The sequence below is a fragment of the Rousettus aegyptiacus genome, unplaced genomic scaffold (genome assembly GCF_014176215.1).
Source record: "Rousettus aegyptiacus isolate mRouAeg1 unplaced genomic scaffold, mRouAeg1.p scaffold_m13_p_9, whole genome shotgun sequence".
NCBI classification, from domain to species: Eukaryota; Metazoa; Chordata; class Mammalia; order Chiroptera; family Pteropodidae; genus Rousettus; species Rousettus aegyptiacus.
The window spans coordinates 6623282-6641003 of NW_023416312.1; the positions used below are offsets into that span (position 1 = coordinate 6623282).

The 17722-nt window shown below is 40.8% G+C and overlaps 1 protein-coding gene and 1 non-coding gene across 4 annotated transcripts in view; one reads left to right on the forward strand and one right to left on the reverse strand.

Annotated features, from left to right (window-relative positions):
* Window positions 1-2035: 2035 nt before the first annotated feature.
* TRNAV-UAC lies at window positions 2036-2108 on the reverse strand. Its single transcript has one exon. It is a non-coding gene; the product is annotated as a tRNA-Val (tRNA).
* A 177-nt stretch (window positions 2109-2285) lies between these two features.
* Window positions 2286-17722, forward strand: part of PPEF1 (protein phosphatase with EF-hand domain 1) — a 107007-nt gene continuing 91570 nt past the window's right edge. Inside the window, exons 1-7 of one of the 3 annotated variants that reach the window (XM_036227194.1) lie at window positions 2286-2414; window positions 3144-3338; window positions 4293-4346; window positions 4524-4678; window positions 8471-8673; window positions 10094-10131; window positions 11339-11436. The gene's annotated coding sequence lies outside the window, so the exon portion shown is untranslated. The remainder of the gene's footprint in view (window positions 2415-3143; window positions 3339-4292; window positions 4347-4523; window positions 4679-8470; window positions 8674-10093; window positions 10132-11338; window positions 11437-17722) is intronic. The other 2 variants (XM_036227195.1, XM_036227196.1) reach the window with 2 other exon arrangements.

Sequence of the window (17722 nt, forward strand, 5' to 3'; positions counted from 1 at the left end):
CAGAAGAGGGATTGCTGGGTCATATGGTAATTCTACTCTTCATTTTTTGAGGAACTTCTGTACTGTTTTCCACAGTGGCTGTACCAATTTACATTCCTACCAACAGTGTCCGAGGGTTCCTTTTTTCCCACATCTTCTCCAACACTCATTATTGTTTGTCTTGTCGATGATAGCCATTCTAACAGGTGTGAAGTGGTCTCTCATTGTGGTTTGACTTGCATTTCCCTGATATCTAGTGAAGTTGAACATCTTTTCATGTCTGTTGCCCATTTGTACGTCTTCTTGGGAGAAGTGTCTGTTCAGGTCCTCTGACCATTTTTTAATTGGATTGTTTGTTTTCTTGTTGAATTGTGCAAGTTCTTTATATATTTTAGATACTAAACACTTATTGGAGGCATTGCTTGCAAATATCTCCTCCCATTCGGTTGGTTGTCTCTTTGTTTTGTTAATGGTTTCCTTTGCTGTGCAGAAGCTTTTTAGTTTGATGTAGTCCCATTCATTTATCTTTGCTTTTACTTCTTTGCCTTTGAGGCCAAATTCATAAAATCCCCTCTAAGACCAGAGTCCATGAGTTTAGTACCTATGTTTTCTTCTATGTAATTTATTGTTTCTAGTCTTATACTTAGGTCTTTAATTCATTTTGAATGAATTTTGCTGTATAGTGACAGATAGTCTAGTTTTATGCTTTTGCATGTGGCTTTCTAATTTTCACAGCACCATTTATTGAAGAGGATTTTTTACTCCATTGTATATGTGTTTGGCTTCTTTGTCGAAAATTATTTACCCATATGCATATGGGTTTATTTCTGCACTCTCAATTCTGTTGTCTGTTTTTCTGCCAATACCATGCTGTTTTGATTATTGTTGCTTTGTAGTGTAAATTGAAGTCAGAAAAAGGCCATTATTAAAAAGATAATAGTAACCTCCCCCAAACGAAAGTGTAATAGATTAGTAAAGAGGAACAACAATAACAGAAAACTAGAGAAACGTTATTCAATCAGCATTTATTGGGTGTCTACAAGTCTAACTTTTTTCTGTACTGTGTATGGATTATTTTTTCTCCAGTTGTCCAATTTTATTTATTTTTTTTAAAAAAATTTATCTTGTTTTACATACATTTGACATTTCATATTATTTTATATTAGTTTCAAGTATACAACATAGTGATTAAACTTTCATATAACTTACAAGGGATCACCTGATAAATCTAGTACCCACCCACCTGACACCATACACAGTTATCACAATGTTTTTGACTATATTTCCTATGCCCTACTTCACATCCCAATGACTATTTTGTAACTACCAGTTGTACTTCTTTCCTTCACCTTTTTCTCCTAGTCCCCACCCCCATCTGGCAACCATTTGTTCTCTATGAGTCTGTTTCTGTTTTGTTTCTTATTTATGTTGTTCTTTCATTAAAAGTCTATTCAACAAACTCTACTGCTGTTTTAAAAAGAAAAGAACTATTGTTTTTCTTGCTCTAGATTTTAGAGTTTAACGAAAAATTAAGCCTTTAATAGTAATAATAATAATAATAATAATAAACCTTTAATAATTAAACTGCAGTCAAAGAGCTGCGGTATTGCCATATTTTAGTTGGAGGCTTTAGGGGGCCCGCCTGTGCTGGCTTGCAGGAAAAGTACGGTGCCGGGTGATCTTTCCCCAAAGCGCTCGATTTTCCGAGGTCCTCCCCTGCCCCACCAGAGTACCGGAGGAGAGGTGGGGGTAGGGCCGGGGCGGCCCGGGGTGATCTCCCCTAGACAAGCCGGGCCCCCACCTCTGCTGTTTTTCAGTTGGAACAATGGCAGCGGGGATGGGAGAAGGTATCTGTCTTTATGCTTCTGCTACAAAAGCATTCCATTAAATAAATTTTTTTAAGGGAGAAAGAAAAGCACCTTCTCTTTGCTTTTCATCTTTCCACTCCGTCAACTGAACTCAAAAAACATTAGAATTGGGAAAACAACTTTTCATCTTTCCACCCTGTCAACTAAACTCAAAAAAAGTTAGAGGTGGGAAAATAGCTAGCCAGCCGTGGTCCCACTGGGGCTCGAACCCAGGACCTTCTGCGTGTAAAGCAGACGTGATAACCACTACACTATGGAACCTCCCGGTAGGGCCTTTCTGTATTTCGTGTATTCATAGGCTTACGTCAGAACCAGCGCCCCGCGGAAACCCCGCCCTTCCGTTGTAGCTCCACCCATGACGCGGCCCCGCCCCGTCCGCGAGATGTGGTGTTCGCAGCCAGTTGAGGACTCTGGCTCCGGCGTTAGAGTCGCGGACCTTGCCAGCACGCTACATTCGTCACCCTTGCCACCAGGGTTTCCCCCGGGGCGAGAGCGCCTCTCCGCTAGTCACGCATCCTCAAACTTTTCCAATTCCGGCCCAGCGAGCGAAAGCGGACCGTGTCCCCGGTACGGCCCCTTCTGGTGGGCTCCCTCAGCTGTTGAGGGACCCGCGTTTTCCCCATTTACCTCATGGGCACACTGAGCTGCTTCTGGCGGCATTGGAAGCCTTGAGTCCGGAGCAGGGCGGACAGGAACACTGGTTGGAGCCAAAGATTAAGGCAGCGCGGGGTCTGGGGTGGGTTGGGGAGGGTCATTTTTATACTGGCATTTATTATGCCAGAGTAGGAAGAGGCCGCTGGTGAGTCGGCCTTTTGCCCGAGAACAAACAGGCTCTTAGTGCTGCCCTGAACTTTTCCACAGCCTTTTCCCGCTCTGCAAGCCCCAAAGGGGCTGAACATTGCAGGAATTCTGTTTGCTCTTACTTGCCTAGGGCTAGGGTGGGGTTGGGGGGGCGGGGTAGACAAACCACCCCTTATGGCTGGGGTTGGGGGTGTGAAGCAGGACCTGCCACAAGATTTGAGGGGACCCAGTGTAAAACGAAAATGTCAGGCCGCTTTTTCGTAAGTTAAGAATTCCATTACGGTAGCCCCAGAGCATTAAATCCAGTGCGGGACCTTGCGATTGCACAGGTCGAGGCCCGTGAACCTGCCACTGTGCTTCCAGGATTGTGGTCCCGATACGGTGCTGGGACCCTCCATTACTAAGGGCGCCTATATGGTCTCGGGTTTTCATTGTCTGTGCCATTTGTCCGCCACACCCCCCAATGCTTCTGATGGACCTTTGTCAATATGCCAGGATTGGTCACCATCCTCAAGCTTGAAAACCCACATAAAACCATTTGCGGGCATCTCTAAGTTTTGGACATGGCTGAAGGCTGTGGCTGTTCTTTCCCTGACATCTTCCTCTGATGCTAGCAGAGAAATGATAACTGATGGAAAGCAACCCCTTCGGCCAACTCCAGTCTTCCTGGAAGGCCCCTAGAAGAAACAGGTGTGTGGAAGGCACACTAATCTGGGGGGCACGATTGGGATTCTAGTCCTCTTTTGGCTACTCACTAGCTGTGTACTCTTGAACTAGTCAGTTCACCTACCAGCCTCAGCGTTTTTTGTGAAATGCGTAGATTGGACTAGACACCCTCACTTTTCCCCCTCTGGGTCTGAATATTATCCCAACATTCCAGGTAGGAAAATGGAGGTAGTTATTTGCCATGTAAGTTTTTGCACAGAAATGGGGACAGGCCTGCAGCTAGTGCTTGGGTTCTTTAGTACCAGTTTTCTTTCAGGGTGCACTACCTGGCACCCTGTATTATTCATTATGGGGCGCCCTCCCAATATGCCTTTTTGTTGATACACCTTGAGAGGTCTCTCGAACACTCGGTGCTTAGATCATGAGCCATGAGACGAACATAAGTGGACAGCCACCAGCCAGAGGATGACTTTATGAAAGCTCCTGTTTCTTGCTAGTCAGTGCGCTATAATGACTCCCAGGATGCTCAGTAACTATAAGTATATCCCACCTGTTTTTAAACCCCTGTTAATTCAAAACAAGGCTGCCAAGAATTGGGCCTAAAATTACACTCACCGGTTGTGTTTTGGTTTGCCCCTCTAGGGAACACTTTGCTCTTCCTCCAGCTTTTTGTCTGCCCTCGCTACAAGGGTGGTTTCGTCAAGTAAAGGCTTTGGCCAAGTTCCCACATGTACACTCCATGTAGAAAGGAAGCTAGTGAACCTCTGATGCATGCAACAGGAGTTTCTGCCTTTACTGAAAAACTCTTGCTCCTTTTCTCCATTCTGACAAGGAGGGAGACTTTAGTTCCACTTTCTATTACCTTTGAGGTATAGTCACAGTCTTTATAATTAGTAAACTGCAATATGGTTTACAAAGTATTCTGACATACATTCCTGCGAGGTAGGCATGGTAAAGATTATTATCTCCATTTTACAGCTGAAGAAGTGGAAGCCGAAGATATTGAATACCTTGCCTGAGACCATTCTGCTGGTGAGTGGCAGGACTGGGCATATACTCAGTCTTCTGATACCTAAATGATTTTGGGAGGCCCACAAAAGCTACATATTTTTTCCCATAAGGGTGCCATTGATCTCTTATAGTATTTTGTATGCAGGCCATTGAGGAAATGGATACTTTTCCTTTTTTATTTTTCATAATTTTTTTCAGTGAAATCCTCAAAAGCAGGAACCAAGAGCCTGTGGAGGCAACTGTTGATGATTTTCACCTTGAAGCCACCAGTCTTGGATAGTGTCTCAGATAGCCACAGTTTTGCCTGGCACTTCAGTCTATTCAGTCAGATTTATGAGGCCTGTCACCCCCAGGTATGCCCGTAAGCATCTCAACAACTATAAGACAAATACATAAACAAACTATGAAATACAGACTAGAAGTTACTTCCAACTTTTTGAGTCTTCTGATTTCTCAGATGTTTAGTGCAGCTTCCCCAGTGTTTGGTTTCACTGATGGAGGGTAATTCAACCAAAGAGACTATAACCCCAAACACTGAGTTGCTTTAGGAAACTCAATTGACCTGATGTCATTTAGAAATGACTGTGCTATGTCTTTCAGTGAGTACTCAGGTATTTACTAAGAAAAGCGAGTCATTACCTTAGTATGACAGAGCTTACCTTACTTTCCCCCATTTGTGGCTCTTTGGGTTCAAACATTTGAAACTAGTCTGTTGGAATGGGTATTTGTTGTTTTTTGCCCACCTAACTTTTCATAGTTGCATGCATTCCTGTCTACTTAGCCAGCTGAAGTACTGTCATTTTTATCACTTGTTTGCTCCTTTGATACTGGTGCTTGGTGGCCACAATTTGTTAAATTCAACTCTCTCCTTGCTCCAGCCCTAAATATGGCCCCAGGAAGGACACGAATGCAGGCCTACTGGTTTCACAATAAATTCTTTACTTACCTTGTGGCTTAGCTGGTCAAAGCACGTGTCTAGTAAATCCTTAACTTACCTCAAGTGAGGCCCTGATGCACCCCAAAATTGTATCTACTTCCCCTGTCTATTCATTATGCATTACTTCTAAAGGGTAGTTTCATATCTTCTCTCCCTAAACTGCCTGTATCTCCTTCCCAATCTCATGTACAGCTGAACTCACTTTCTTATTTCAGTGAAAAAAAATGGAAGCAATCAGAAGAGAACTTCTACAAGTACCCCCACATCTGCCTACCTACCTACATCTGTGCCCTCATAGATCTAGAACCAGGCTCTTCCTTCAGATCAGGGCTTCGTGATCACAGCCCTGTTGGCATTTGCGACTGGGTGACTCTTTTGTTGTGGGGAACTGTCCTGCGTATTGTAGAATGTTTCAGAGCATCCCTGCCCTCTACTCACTAGATGCCCATAGCACCCCTCCCCAAGTTGTGACAACCGAAAATATCCCTTGAGAGGACAAAAATCTTGAAGGCTCTTTGGCAATGTCTATAGATACTTTGGGTTGTCATGACGGTGTGGGGTACTGACAGATAGATAGTGGGCAGAGAGACCAGCCATGTGGTGAGACATCCTACAATGCACGGGACAGCACCCACAACAAAAAATTATCTGGTCCCGAATGTCAATAGTGCCAAGGTTGAGAATCCCGCCCTAGATGAATCGTCTGCATTCCTATTGAAACCCAGCCCTACACTTACTCTTGCAGGAATTGGAGCTGACTCGGTGGCATGTAACATACATAACATTTTGACAGTATCTTTAATTTGCTCCAAAGCTACTGCCCTGTGTTCCAGTCCCCTTACTGAAGTTGTTTATTATCATATGCCTTCAAAATGTGTAGAAACACAGTGTAGGGCAATGTAGGAGTTTTAATAATATTTTTTATTTTTCAATTATAGTTGGCATATGATATTATATTAGTTTCAGGTGTCCAACATAGTGATTAGACAGCTATATAACTCATGAAGTGATCACCCTGATAAATCTAGTGCCCCTATTGACTATATTCCTTATGCTGTACTTTATATCTCTATGACTATTTTAAAACTACCAATGAGTACTTCTTAATCCATTCCCCCTTTTTCACTGACCCCCCGGAACCCCTGCCATCTCGTAATCCTCAAAATGTTCTCTGTATCTATGAGTTTGTTTCTGTTTTGCTGTTGTCATAGTTGTTATTCTTTAGATTCCACATGTACATGAAGTCATGTGACATTTGTCTTCCTCTAACTGACATACTCCACTCAGCATAATACCCTCTAGGTCCATCATGAAATATCTTTTTCTTTTAGTCTGTGTGTGTCTTTTAATCTGAACTGAGAGTCTCTTTTAGGCAGTATATGTAAAGATCTTGTTTTCTTATCCATTCAGCCACCCTATCTTTTGATTGGAGTATTCAATCCTTTTTCATTTGAAGTACTTATTGATAGATATGTAGTTACTGTCATTCTTTATTCATATTTTTGATACATATTTTTTCTTCTTCTTAGAGTAGTCCCTCCAACATTTCCTGTAATGCTGGCTTGGTGGTGATGAACTCCTTTAGCTTTTCTTGTTTGGGAAGTTCTTTATCTGTCCTTCATTCTAAATGATAGCTTTGCTAGGTAATTTTGGTTGTAGGTCTTTGCTTTTTATCACTTTGAATATTTTGTGCTAAGCCCTTCTGGCCTGCAAAGTTTCTGTTGAGAAATCCACTGCTAGTCTTATGGGAGCTCCTTTGTAGGTAACTGCTTTTCTCTAGCTGCTTTGAAGATTCTCTCTTCATATTTAACCTGACGTTTTAATGGTGATGATGTGTCTTAGTGTGGATCTCTTTGGGTTCATCTTGTTTGAGACTCTCTGAGCTTCCTGGGGTTTTATGTCTATCTCCTTCACCAGGTTTGTATGTCTATTTCCTTCGCGAGGTCAGAGAAGTTTTCTGTCATTATTTCTTCAAAGAGGTTTTCAATTTCCTGCTCTTTCTTCTACTGGATGCAGATGTTGTTACGCTTGATGTCCCAGAGGCTCCTTAAACTATCTTCATTTTTTTGGATTCTTTTTTTTCTTGTTGTTTGATTGGGTGTCCTCTGCTACCCATCCTCTAAATCACTGATGCAATTCTCTGCTTCATTCACTCTGCTGATTCCCTCTAATATACTCTTCATCTCAGGTATTGTATTCTTCACTTTGGCTGGTTCCTTTTTATGTTTTCCATGTCCATTTTTATGTTTTCTATCTCTTTGTTAAGTTCTCACTGAGTTCATCTACTCTTTCCCTAAGTTCATTAGCATCCTTATCACTAGTGTTTTGAACTCTGCATCTTGTAGATTGCTCATCTCCATTTTGTTTAGTTCTTTTTCTGGAGCTTTGTTCTGTTCTTTCATGTGAGACATGTTTCTTTATCTCCCCATTTTGGCTGCCTCCCTGTGTCTGTTTCTATGTCTTAAGTAGGGCTCCTAAGTTTCCCGGTCTTCGTAGAGTACCTTTATGTATTAGGTGTCCTGTGGAGCCCAGGGGCACAATCTTCCTTGGTCACTCGAGCAAGGTGCTCAAGGTGTGTTCCTTGTGTGGGTTGCGTGTGCCCATCTGTTGTAGTCGATCCTTGGTTGCTGTTTGCACTTTGATGGGAGGGATTGACCCTTGGTCTGATTGGTCATGGGGCTTGGCTGGTGACAGGTTGACCCTATGGAGCAGGATTCACTTAGTAAGGTTCTGGTGACTGCTCAGTCTGCCATTTGGGTGTGTCCTCCTCAGATGCAGCTCTGGGTGGTGCTGTGGCTTCAGCGCTGTTCAAAGCAGGCCACTGGGTGTGCTGGCCCAAGGGCCTCCTGGGAGGGGCCCAACTGCAGGCCAAGTTCAGCCACAGCCTATGCACCTCGAGGGCCACCTGGTCAGGGTCACCAAGCAATCCACAGATGGCTGCCATGCATGCTGGGCTTATAGGTGCCTCAAGAGGCCAAACCATAAACTGAGGCTGGCTGCCTCAGTAAGAGGTACGGGGAACGCAGAGGCCAGGTGCTGTTTCTTTAGGTTTTGTGAGCCTTTGAGCGATATTAGGAAAGTCCGCAGAAAGAGCCAAGACAGGCCATTTGTATGGAATAAACCACTGGAGGTGGCTTGGGTGGGCCTGCAGGTTGGGAGGAGCGGGGTCTTAGGGTCTCTTCTGGGCAGAGTGACGTGTGTTTTCCAGGTTGACGGCAACTCAAATATAGTGGCCACCTGCATCTGGAGGCTACAAGGGGAGAGGACTCAACAAAGGCACAATAGATACTGCCAGCCCTTCTGTTTGGGAGAAAGCCGCTCTTCCAGCCCTCACCCTGAAGCCCGACAGCTCAGTTCTTCCTGGTGCTCCTCTAGCTGCTGCCCCAGCCGGAGCTCAGAGCGAGTCCATCAGTGAGTAAGGCTGGGCGCTTTAAGAGGAATGCCTGCGACTCCCGCAGCCCTCCGTCTCACTCAGCCACAATCTGCTGGTTTTCACAGGCAGAGGTTGTGAAGACTTCTCTCCTTGGCACTGGAACCCTCGGGCTGGGGAGCCTAGTGTGGGGCCGGGACCCCTCACTCCTCAGGTGGGGAAGGGGACTCTGCAGCCAAGATAGCCCTTCGGATTCTCACCCAGCACATGTGGTTGTGGGTCCAGCAGGTTCACATCTCCGCCCCTCCTAGCAACCTCTTCTTATGCATGTTCCCAGTTGTAGGACTTCTATTCAGTCAGACCTCAGGCGACTCCCAGTGATAGTTGTTCTGTAATTTGGTTGTACTTTTGGTATGGTCGCAAGAGGAGGTGTGCACAGCATCTACCTTCTATACTGTCTTGAACAGAAGCCTATAAAGAAGTATATAATATGGCTCCATCTCAAGGAGTTTGAAGAACATTAATGCAAAAGACTGATTTGTTCCAAGATGTTAATGGATGATAATGGCTTGAAGTGGTTTTCCAGCTTAGGGTGTTATTGGATTTTAATTACACCCTGTCTCCTCTCTCTTAAAGAAGAAACTCAAAAGAGGAGAAAGCAGAAAGTGGGGCCAGGGTGAAATGCAGAAACCTAATAGTAAAGATGATCTCATGTGGTATTCCTCTCAGCATCAGCTATCTGTAATCTCCAAAATCACCCACAACACATGAGCTTAGATTTGATAGAGATAGCCACTCAAGAGAGAAAGAGCTCAGCTAAAATTACTTTGTTTCCCCTTCTTTATTTATGTCTTGAGGTACCTCTAGCTTTTTAAAATTTAAAAAATTTTAAAATACAGTTGACATACAATACTATACTAGTTTCAGGTCTACAACATAGTGATTAGACATTTATATAACTTATGATCACCCCGATAAGTCTAGTACCCATATGATAACATACATAGTTATTATAATATTAATGACTATATTCCCTGTACTGTATTTTACATCCCCATGACTATTTTTTATTTTTTTTTTAAATTTTTATTTCTTAATTACAGTTAACATTCAATATTATATTAGTTTCAGGTGTACAGCATACATTTATATAATTTGTGAAATGAGCCCCCCGATAAGTCTAGTACCCACCTGGCACCATACATAGTTATTACAATATTATTTACAGTGTTCCCTATGCTTACTTTACATCCTCGTGACTTTTTGTAACTACCAATTTGTACTTCTTAATCCCTTCACCTTTTTCATCCAGCCTCCCATTCCACCCCCTCCCCCAATCTGGCAACCATCAGCTTGTTCTCTGTATCTATGAATGTTTCTGTTTTGTTTGTTCGTTTATTTAGTTAGATTTCACATATAAGTGAAATCATATGTTTGTCTTTGTCTGATTTTTTTACTTAGGATAATTTACTCTGGGTCCATCCATGTTGTCACAAATGGTAAGATTTCATTCTTTTTTATGGCCAAGTAATATTGCATTGTAAATATGTACACCTCTTCTTTATCCAATCATGTTTTGATTGACACTTAAGTTGTTTCCATGGCTATTGTAAATAAGAAAAGGGAATCCTTGTGCACTGTTGGTGGGAATATAAATTGCTGCAGCTACTATGAAAAACGGTATGGAGCTTCCTCAAAAAAATTAAAAATAGAACTACCTTATGACCCAGTGATTCCACTTCTAGGTATTTATCCGAAGAAATCCAAAACACTAATTCGAAAAGATACATGCATCCCTATGTTCATTGTAGCATTATTAATAGTAGCCGAGATGCCTCTAGTTTTTAAAGTCACTTCTCTGGGAATATATAACTGAGCACAGAACAATTTGGCTACTCCCCACTCCCATAGAATCCCACTTACAAGGAAATGTCTGATAGCAGTATCTAGCCAATGCTAATTGGTGACAGAAATGAAATTGGCTACTTCCTCCACTTCTTCAACACTTTATTTAGATTTATAAGTGAATTCAACTATGCACACAATGGGACTTTTCACGAAGCTGTTGCCTATAGACTGATGGGAAGATTTCAAGAATGGTGCAGGTATTAAAAAAAATCATATTGTGTAATTTTATTAGTGATTTTAAGTATTTGTAATTTGGGGGATACAATTAGCGTGTAGTCTGAAGATTATATGTAATAATGAAACCAAAACTAATTAGTAGGTTGTTTAACTCAGTTAGAGGCTGTCTGCAGGCTAGCAGCTTTCCTCTGCTAAATCTTGTTAAAATGCAGTGAGTTCTATTTTGTACAGAATGAGCAGGCTGCCATGACAACTGTCTGTGAATATTATTTCAATATTAGTCATAGGTTTCTAGTGTCTGCCTCTGGGTCCAACGTTTATTCTAAAACCCAGATGCACGTCTATTCTTAAAGGAGTTTTCCTGGATATGTTTATAAAAAACAAAAAACACTTTCAACTGGCTGTGTTTTTTTCTTTTGGAAGAGAAATTTGAATGAATTTACACAATTGCAAAATATAGATTCTATTGTTGTTCTTTTGGAAAGGTGATTTGTGTATGAATTTATATTGTACTTGACTATAGATTTGTTTAAATAGACACACTAGACCAGAGTTTGGAAAATTCCCCTCTAGTTTTATAATCCTTACATTAAATTATTCTTTTTTTTTTCAATCTAACAGTATCAGAAGGAATCTTGCGGTTGCAAGTGACAGAGGATTCAGCTCAAACCGAATTAGCAAAACCAATCTCAAATGAATCTGACTTGAAAATTCCAAAGGTAAAATTTCATCTAGAGATTTAGGATGGAGGGCTTCAGCTCCATTTCCCTGCCTTTCTCCTGGTCTGCCCTTTTCCATGTATCCGTTGCACCCTGAAGATTGACTCTCCTCATGGTGACAGCATTGCTCAGAGCACCATTCTTGAGGAGAAGAGTGAGTCTGTTTCCCAGCACTCTCTCCTGAGATGCACTCATATTGCCTGTCTTTAGCTATGTGCCCATCCAGTCACTCCCTTTTGCCAGAAGATGTGCAAACTGCCTTAGGCCTGAGTTAGTACTTATCCCGGGATAGTCACTGTGATTTGGGAAGTGGGCTCATGCTAATTGGATTAAGCCAATCAGGGCCCATACTTAGAAAGGGGAGTGGTGTCAATCCCACTGCAAACCATAGGGTTGAGAATAGGGAGAGGGTTGATTTCAAAAAGGAAAATTGGAGTACTGTTGCAAGGAAGTGAGGGGAATACTTGCTAGTCACCTGGTTAGGGACTAGAATGCTGGCAAATAATAATGGTAATAGCTAACATTTATTGAATACTATGATCTAGGCAGTCAAACTGCTCTACAAGTGTATTAGTAGAAAGGACGTGTTTGACTACATCTAATAAGGTAAATGAAATAGCAGAAACCTAGCACAGAGGGTTGGTTTTTATCTCACAATAGGTGATATGAAGTCAGGAAAGCAGAAGCTTCATATTGTCTTTTACGTCTCAGGCTCTTCCTTCTATCTTTCTGCATTATCACTTTCAGCAGAGGCTTCTTCCTAATGCACTCAAGAGGGCTTCTCCTCTCCTCCAGGCACTGTGTTTTGGTTACAGATAGAATGGGGGAAGGACAAAGAGGAAAGGGCCCAAGGCAGCTGAGTCTGTTTTTTTGTTTTAATCAGGAAAATAGCTTTTCTGGGAGCGTCAGCCAGTGAATTTCTGCTTATATCTCATTGGCCAGAACTGTGCTACATGAACACCCCCAACTGCAAGGGAACTTAACAAATCAAGTTTTGTTGACTGAGTCCATTGCCACCTTCAACAAAATTGGGGTTTTATTGGTAAGGAAGAAAGGCAGAATGAATATTGGTTAGGCATCTATCGGGGGCTGCCACAATACATATTAACTCACTTATTCCTTATATCAACCCAGTGTGGTAGGTACTATTACTATCCTGGTTTTCTAAGAAACAGGCACAGAGAAGTTATGTAATTTTCCCAAGCTCACACACAGCTGCTAAGCGGTATAGCTAGAATATAACTCCAAGCAATCTGACTCTAGAACCACATTCTATTATGGCCCCCAGGCACATCCTGACCCAGAGGCCAGACCGCATTGCTTCTCTAGGACATGTATCCATTTGGAAAATGTAGGTCTCGCCTAGAAAAGGTAGTATTTGTTTAGCACTTTATAGTTTATAAAGAATTTTTCACTTAGATCATTCCATTTATATATTATTCCCATTTCTTAAATGAGAAAACTGTGGCTCAGAGAAGTTATGTAAGTTGCCTAGGTCCTTAGGTTGTAACTGGCAGAGCTATTATTTCCTTGAAATTTCAAGAACTTGCTTTTGGTCCCCTTTCCTAATCCTCCTACTCTTCTGGGCACAGAAGACTTCATTTAAAAATTTTTTAAATGGCAATATTTTGTTATAGGCCCTATATTAACTTCACAACCTTTTCAGGAAAAACAATCCAGAGAAATCTTGGATCTCTCGGCAACCTGTTTTCATAGTATCCTTTTCACGTAGCCACACCAGCAGGAACATGGCAGATCAGCAGGAACTGTGTTCTGTGGTAAGAAACAGAGACCGGAAAAGGGAAGTTTTTATTCTCACATACTATAAAATCCAAAGCTTCATTCATAATGTAAAAGTGTTCATCACAAATAGCTCTTATCTACCTGTTCGAGTCATTAAACATATAGAGATTTCTTGGCCTTAGTTACATCAGGTTAATTTGTATTATGTTTCCTTGAAACTGCTTTGTAAATGGGACTTTTTACTACGAATGGTAGTCTACCTCACTGGGGTAAATTCGTGAAGTTTCACAGCATTACTGACACCTCAGTCTGTTTTTTTAATTGTTATTTCTCTCAGTTTTTCCAAATGTTTGAAATTCTTAGCATATGGCATGGCTCTATTTATATATCACATTCTTTTATTCTGGTGATACTACTGAGCTGACCCCCCAAATCACAAGAACATTGTAGAATATAGTTTCACTTTAAAAGTCGTAAAATCCTAAGTCTAAGGTTTCCAAGTTTAGTAACTAGGTTTTTTTTTCTTTATAATTTATTGTTTCAGGTCTTATATTCAGATCCTTAATCCATTTTGAGTTAATTTTGGTGTGTGGTGATAAACAACAGTCTAGTTTCATTCTTTTGTAGGCGGCTTTCCAGTTTTCCCAGCACCATTTATTGAAGAGACTTTTCTTTCTTCATTGCATGTTTTCGGCTTCTTTGTTGAAAATTATTTGCCCATATAAACAGAGGTTTACTTCTGGACTCTCAATCTGTTCCGCTGGTCTGTATATTTGATTTTCTGCTGATGCCATGCCGTTTTGATTATTGTCACTTTGTAGTATAATTTGAAGTTGGGCAGAGTGATGCCTCCAGCCTCGTTCTTTTTTCTCAGGATGGCTTTTTGAAGTCATTTGGCAATTCTTAGTCTTTTGTACTTCCATTCAAATCTGAATATTTTTTTGTTCTATTTATTTAAAGAGTGCCAATAGGATTTTGTATCTTCTTTAATTTCTTTTAATAAGGTCTTATAGTTTTCATTATATAGGTCCTTCACATGTTTCATTAGATTTACTCCTAGCTATTCTATTCTTTTTCTTGCAATTGTGAAATGAATTGTTTTTTTAATTTCTTTTTCTGACAATTCATTATTAAAGTATAGGAATGCTATGGATTTTTGCACATTGATCTTATATCCAGAAATTTAATGTATTTGCTTATTATTTCTAGTAGTGTTCTTTGGAGTCTTTAGGGTTTTCTACATAGAGAATCATGTCATCTGCAAAGAGTGACAGTTTGACTTTTTCATTTCCTATTTGGATGCCTTTTATATCTTTCTCTCGTCTGTCTGATTGCACTTGCTAGGACCTCCAATGTTACATTGATTAACAGTGGTGATGGTGGACAGCTTTGTTTTGTTCCTGATATTAGAGGAAAGGTTTTTACTTTTTCATTGCTAAGTATAATGTTGGTTGAGGGTTTATTGTATATGGCCTTTATTATGTTAAGGTACTTTCCTTCTATATCTATTTTATTAAGTGTTTTGATCATAAATAGGTGCTGTATCTTGTCGAAGGCTTTTTCTGCATCTATTGATATGATCATATGATTCTTATTCTTTAATTTGTTTATACGTTGTATCACATTAATGAATTTGCATATGTCGAAACTGTGATATGAATCCCTGTGCCTCTGGGATGAAGCCCACTTGATCATGGTGTATAATCTTTTTAATATGTTGCTGTTTTCGATTTTTTAATATCTTATTTAGGATTTTTGCATCTGTGTTCATGAGAGATAGTGGTCTTTAGTTTTATTTTTTTTGTGTTATCTTTAGCAGGTTTTGGTATCAGAGCAATATTGGCCTCATAAAATGAATTAGGAAGTATTGCCTCCTCTTTGATTTTTTGGAAGAGTTTGAGGAGAATAGGTATTAAGTCTTCTTTGAATGTTAGGTAGAATTCACTGGTGAAGCTATCTGGTCCTCCCAGGCCTTGTCTAGCTAATAATTTTAACATTCCTCCAAGAAAAACAACTTTTCTTTATTTTGTATGTTCATAAATAGAAAAATGGTTGACAGGGAGGCAATGGTGGCAAAAAGAGAGGCAATGGTGTCAAAAAGAAAGCTTGTAGAACCTGGAACCTGCCTTTCCAATAAGCAGGAAGTGGTTTTCACATGCTGGTTATGTCATTCACTTTCTGTTGTCAAGTACTGTCATGTCTGTCTGTGACATCATGGGGTTGCCAAGGCAACCTAATAAAGACTCATTTTGTACTCTACCTCTGGAAAATTTCAGATGAGGCTGAGGAGTCCTCTTCAAGACCTGTAAGTGTGAGGATGATTGTGTCCTGAGCATGGAGGTTAGTTAGGCAGAAAGATTCAGCCACCATCTAGGAGTTTATTTTCCTTGAGTCCATGTGGAACTGACAACTTGGAAGGTAAGGACTCTTAAAGGAGAAGAGGAGTTGAATGAAATCTGGATAGGCCTGGCACCATATGTTTGAAAGTTAATCTTCTTCCTCTGTTTAGTTGTTTGGCCAACTCTGGTGGACTTTATATTTTGTGTATGGAGTTTATCATACTTTGATATATATTATTTTGGAGCTATCTGTATAGTGTAGAATTGGATCACCTTGGTGTAATGGAAAGACTATCGGCCAAGTCGTACGACTGCCATTAGGGTGCCACCCAGTAAGTAGTGTTAAATAAGTGATGAATCTCTGGGCCTGGACTTCTTTCCTATAAAATGAAGGGCCTTTCCGAACAATTGCACAGGATCAGAGTATCTTGCCACATCATAGGCTCACCTGATAGGGAACTCTGGGTCAAGAACCTCATGGTAGTCTGTTAAGGGGACTGCACCATCTGTGCGTAGATCAGTTTTGCCCAATTCCCAATGTTTTGATATGAGGAGGAGTTGCATAAATGTATATTCTTTCTTTTACTTTTGTCTTGGAATGGCATATTACAGCCTCTGCAGAAGGAAAATAAGGAATTACATCGTCCTGCCATTGACTCATACTAGATGTCAAACTGAGATACATGCACAACATAAGCACATAGAAGCTAAAGGAACAGATTGTGGCAATATTTAAAAATATCACAACTCTCTAACCAAGAAGCAGTGCTGATAAGCAGATTTGGAACTCATACAAAGCACGCATAACTCAGAAAATCTGAATTGTACATTGCCAAGGTAAATTATTTCTATACAGTAGTTCTAGATGAAGGTGTGTTGGATTATGTGATAATACCTATATCCCTTGGTTTACAGACACCTCTCTCTTCTGGGCCTCTTTCTTTCCTGATTTCTTCATTTTTAGGATCCTTTGTTCGTTCTTTCCTTCTTCTCATTTCCTTTAAATGTCTCTAGTCCCTAGGGCTCTGCTCTTGCCCCTATTACCTTCTTACTCTACAAACTCTCCCTGGCTATTTTATCTTCTCTAATTGCTTCAGCTGTTATTGGTACCCTGCTGACCTCTTTAATCAGAATCTGCAGACCTGATTTATTTCCTGGGCTCTAAATACAGGCTTCTACTGCCTATGGGACATTTCAATTCATTATTTTATTCCACTGTAAACACACTTGTCCCCTTGTGTCCTGCCCCTGTACCTGTTAATACTCATCTGCAATTAATGGCATCATCCACTAGACTGTAAATTACGAGAGGGCAGGGACCGTGTCTGTTGTCTACTATTGTACCCAGCACCCAGCATAGCGCCTGACACATGGTAGACACCCAGTAAGCAGTGTTAAGTAAGTAATGAATTCACCTATTATTCCAAACTATAAGCCTTGGAATCATTCTTGATCCTTCCATCTCTCTTGCTCCCTATGCCCTGTCTGGGACCTATGGGGTTTATTACCTAAAAGGCTTTCACATTTGCCCCTCCTCTCCAACCCCATTGCTGGGCTTTAATTCTGCCCTTATATCTATTTCCTGGATTGTGACAGGAGTGTCTTCAATGGTCTTTCTATGGCTGACTTCTTCCCAGTTCGTCACCATCCATCTCTAAGGGCAATCTTCCTAAAACTTGAATCTAATCAGATTACTCTCAGGTTCCCCTTCACCCAGAGTTTTCAGTCTGGCAGCCTCACACTGAATCCATGGAGTTTACACAGTGTTTGGAGAAAATGAGAATTATTGTATTTCATTGGTTCTAAGATGCACATTTTTTTTCACATTTCAGCACCTCTGATATTGGAATGTGTCTTAAAGTTGATGGAATGTCATAGTTTGATGGTTGGGTTTCTTCTTTCTTATTGGTACATAGTGATGCAACTTGTAATTGATGGCATCTGAAATTTGCAGAAATATACTCACATTTAAAAATAGAGAGATTTTACATAAAATATGTTTAACTTCTCTTGAAAAATTACATTGGGCAACACTGGGCCGGAATTTCTGAATGGCAGCCTAAGAGGGAGCTATCAATAAGCAGCAGCTGCCTCAGTTAGATAAAAACTCTATAAATGTCCCATCGTTTTTCCACCCAGGCTGATTTACTCATTTATATTATCTGCCCTGGCTCATGTAAGTATTTGAAATTGCAATCCCCAAC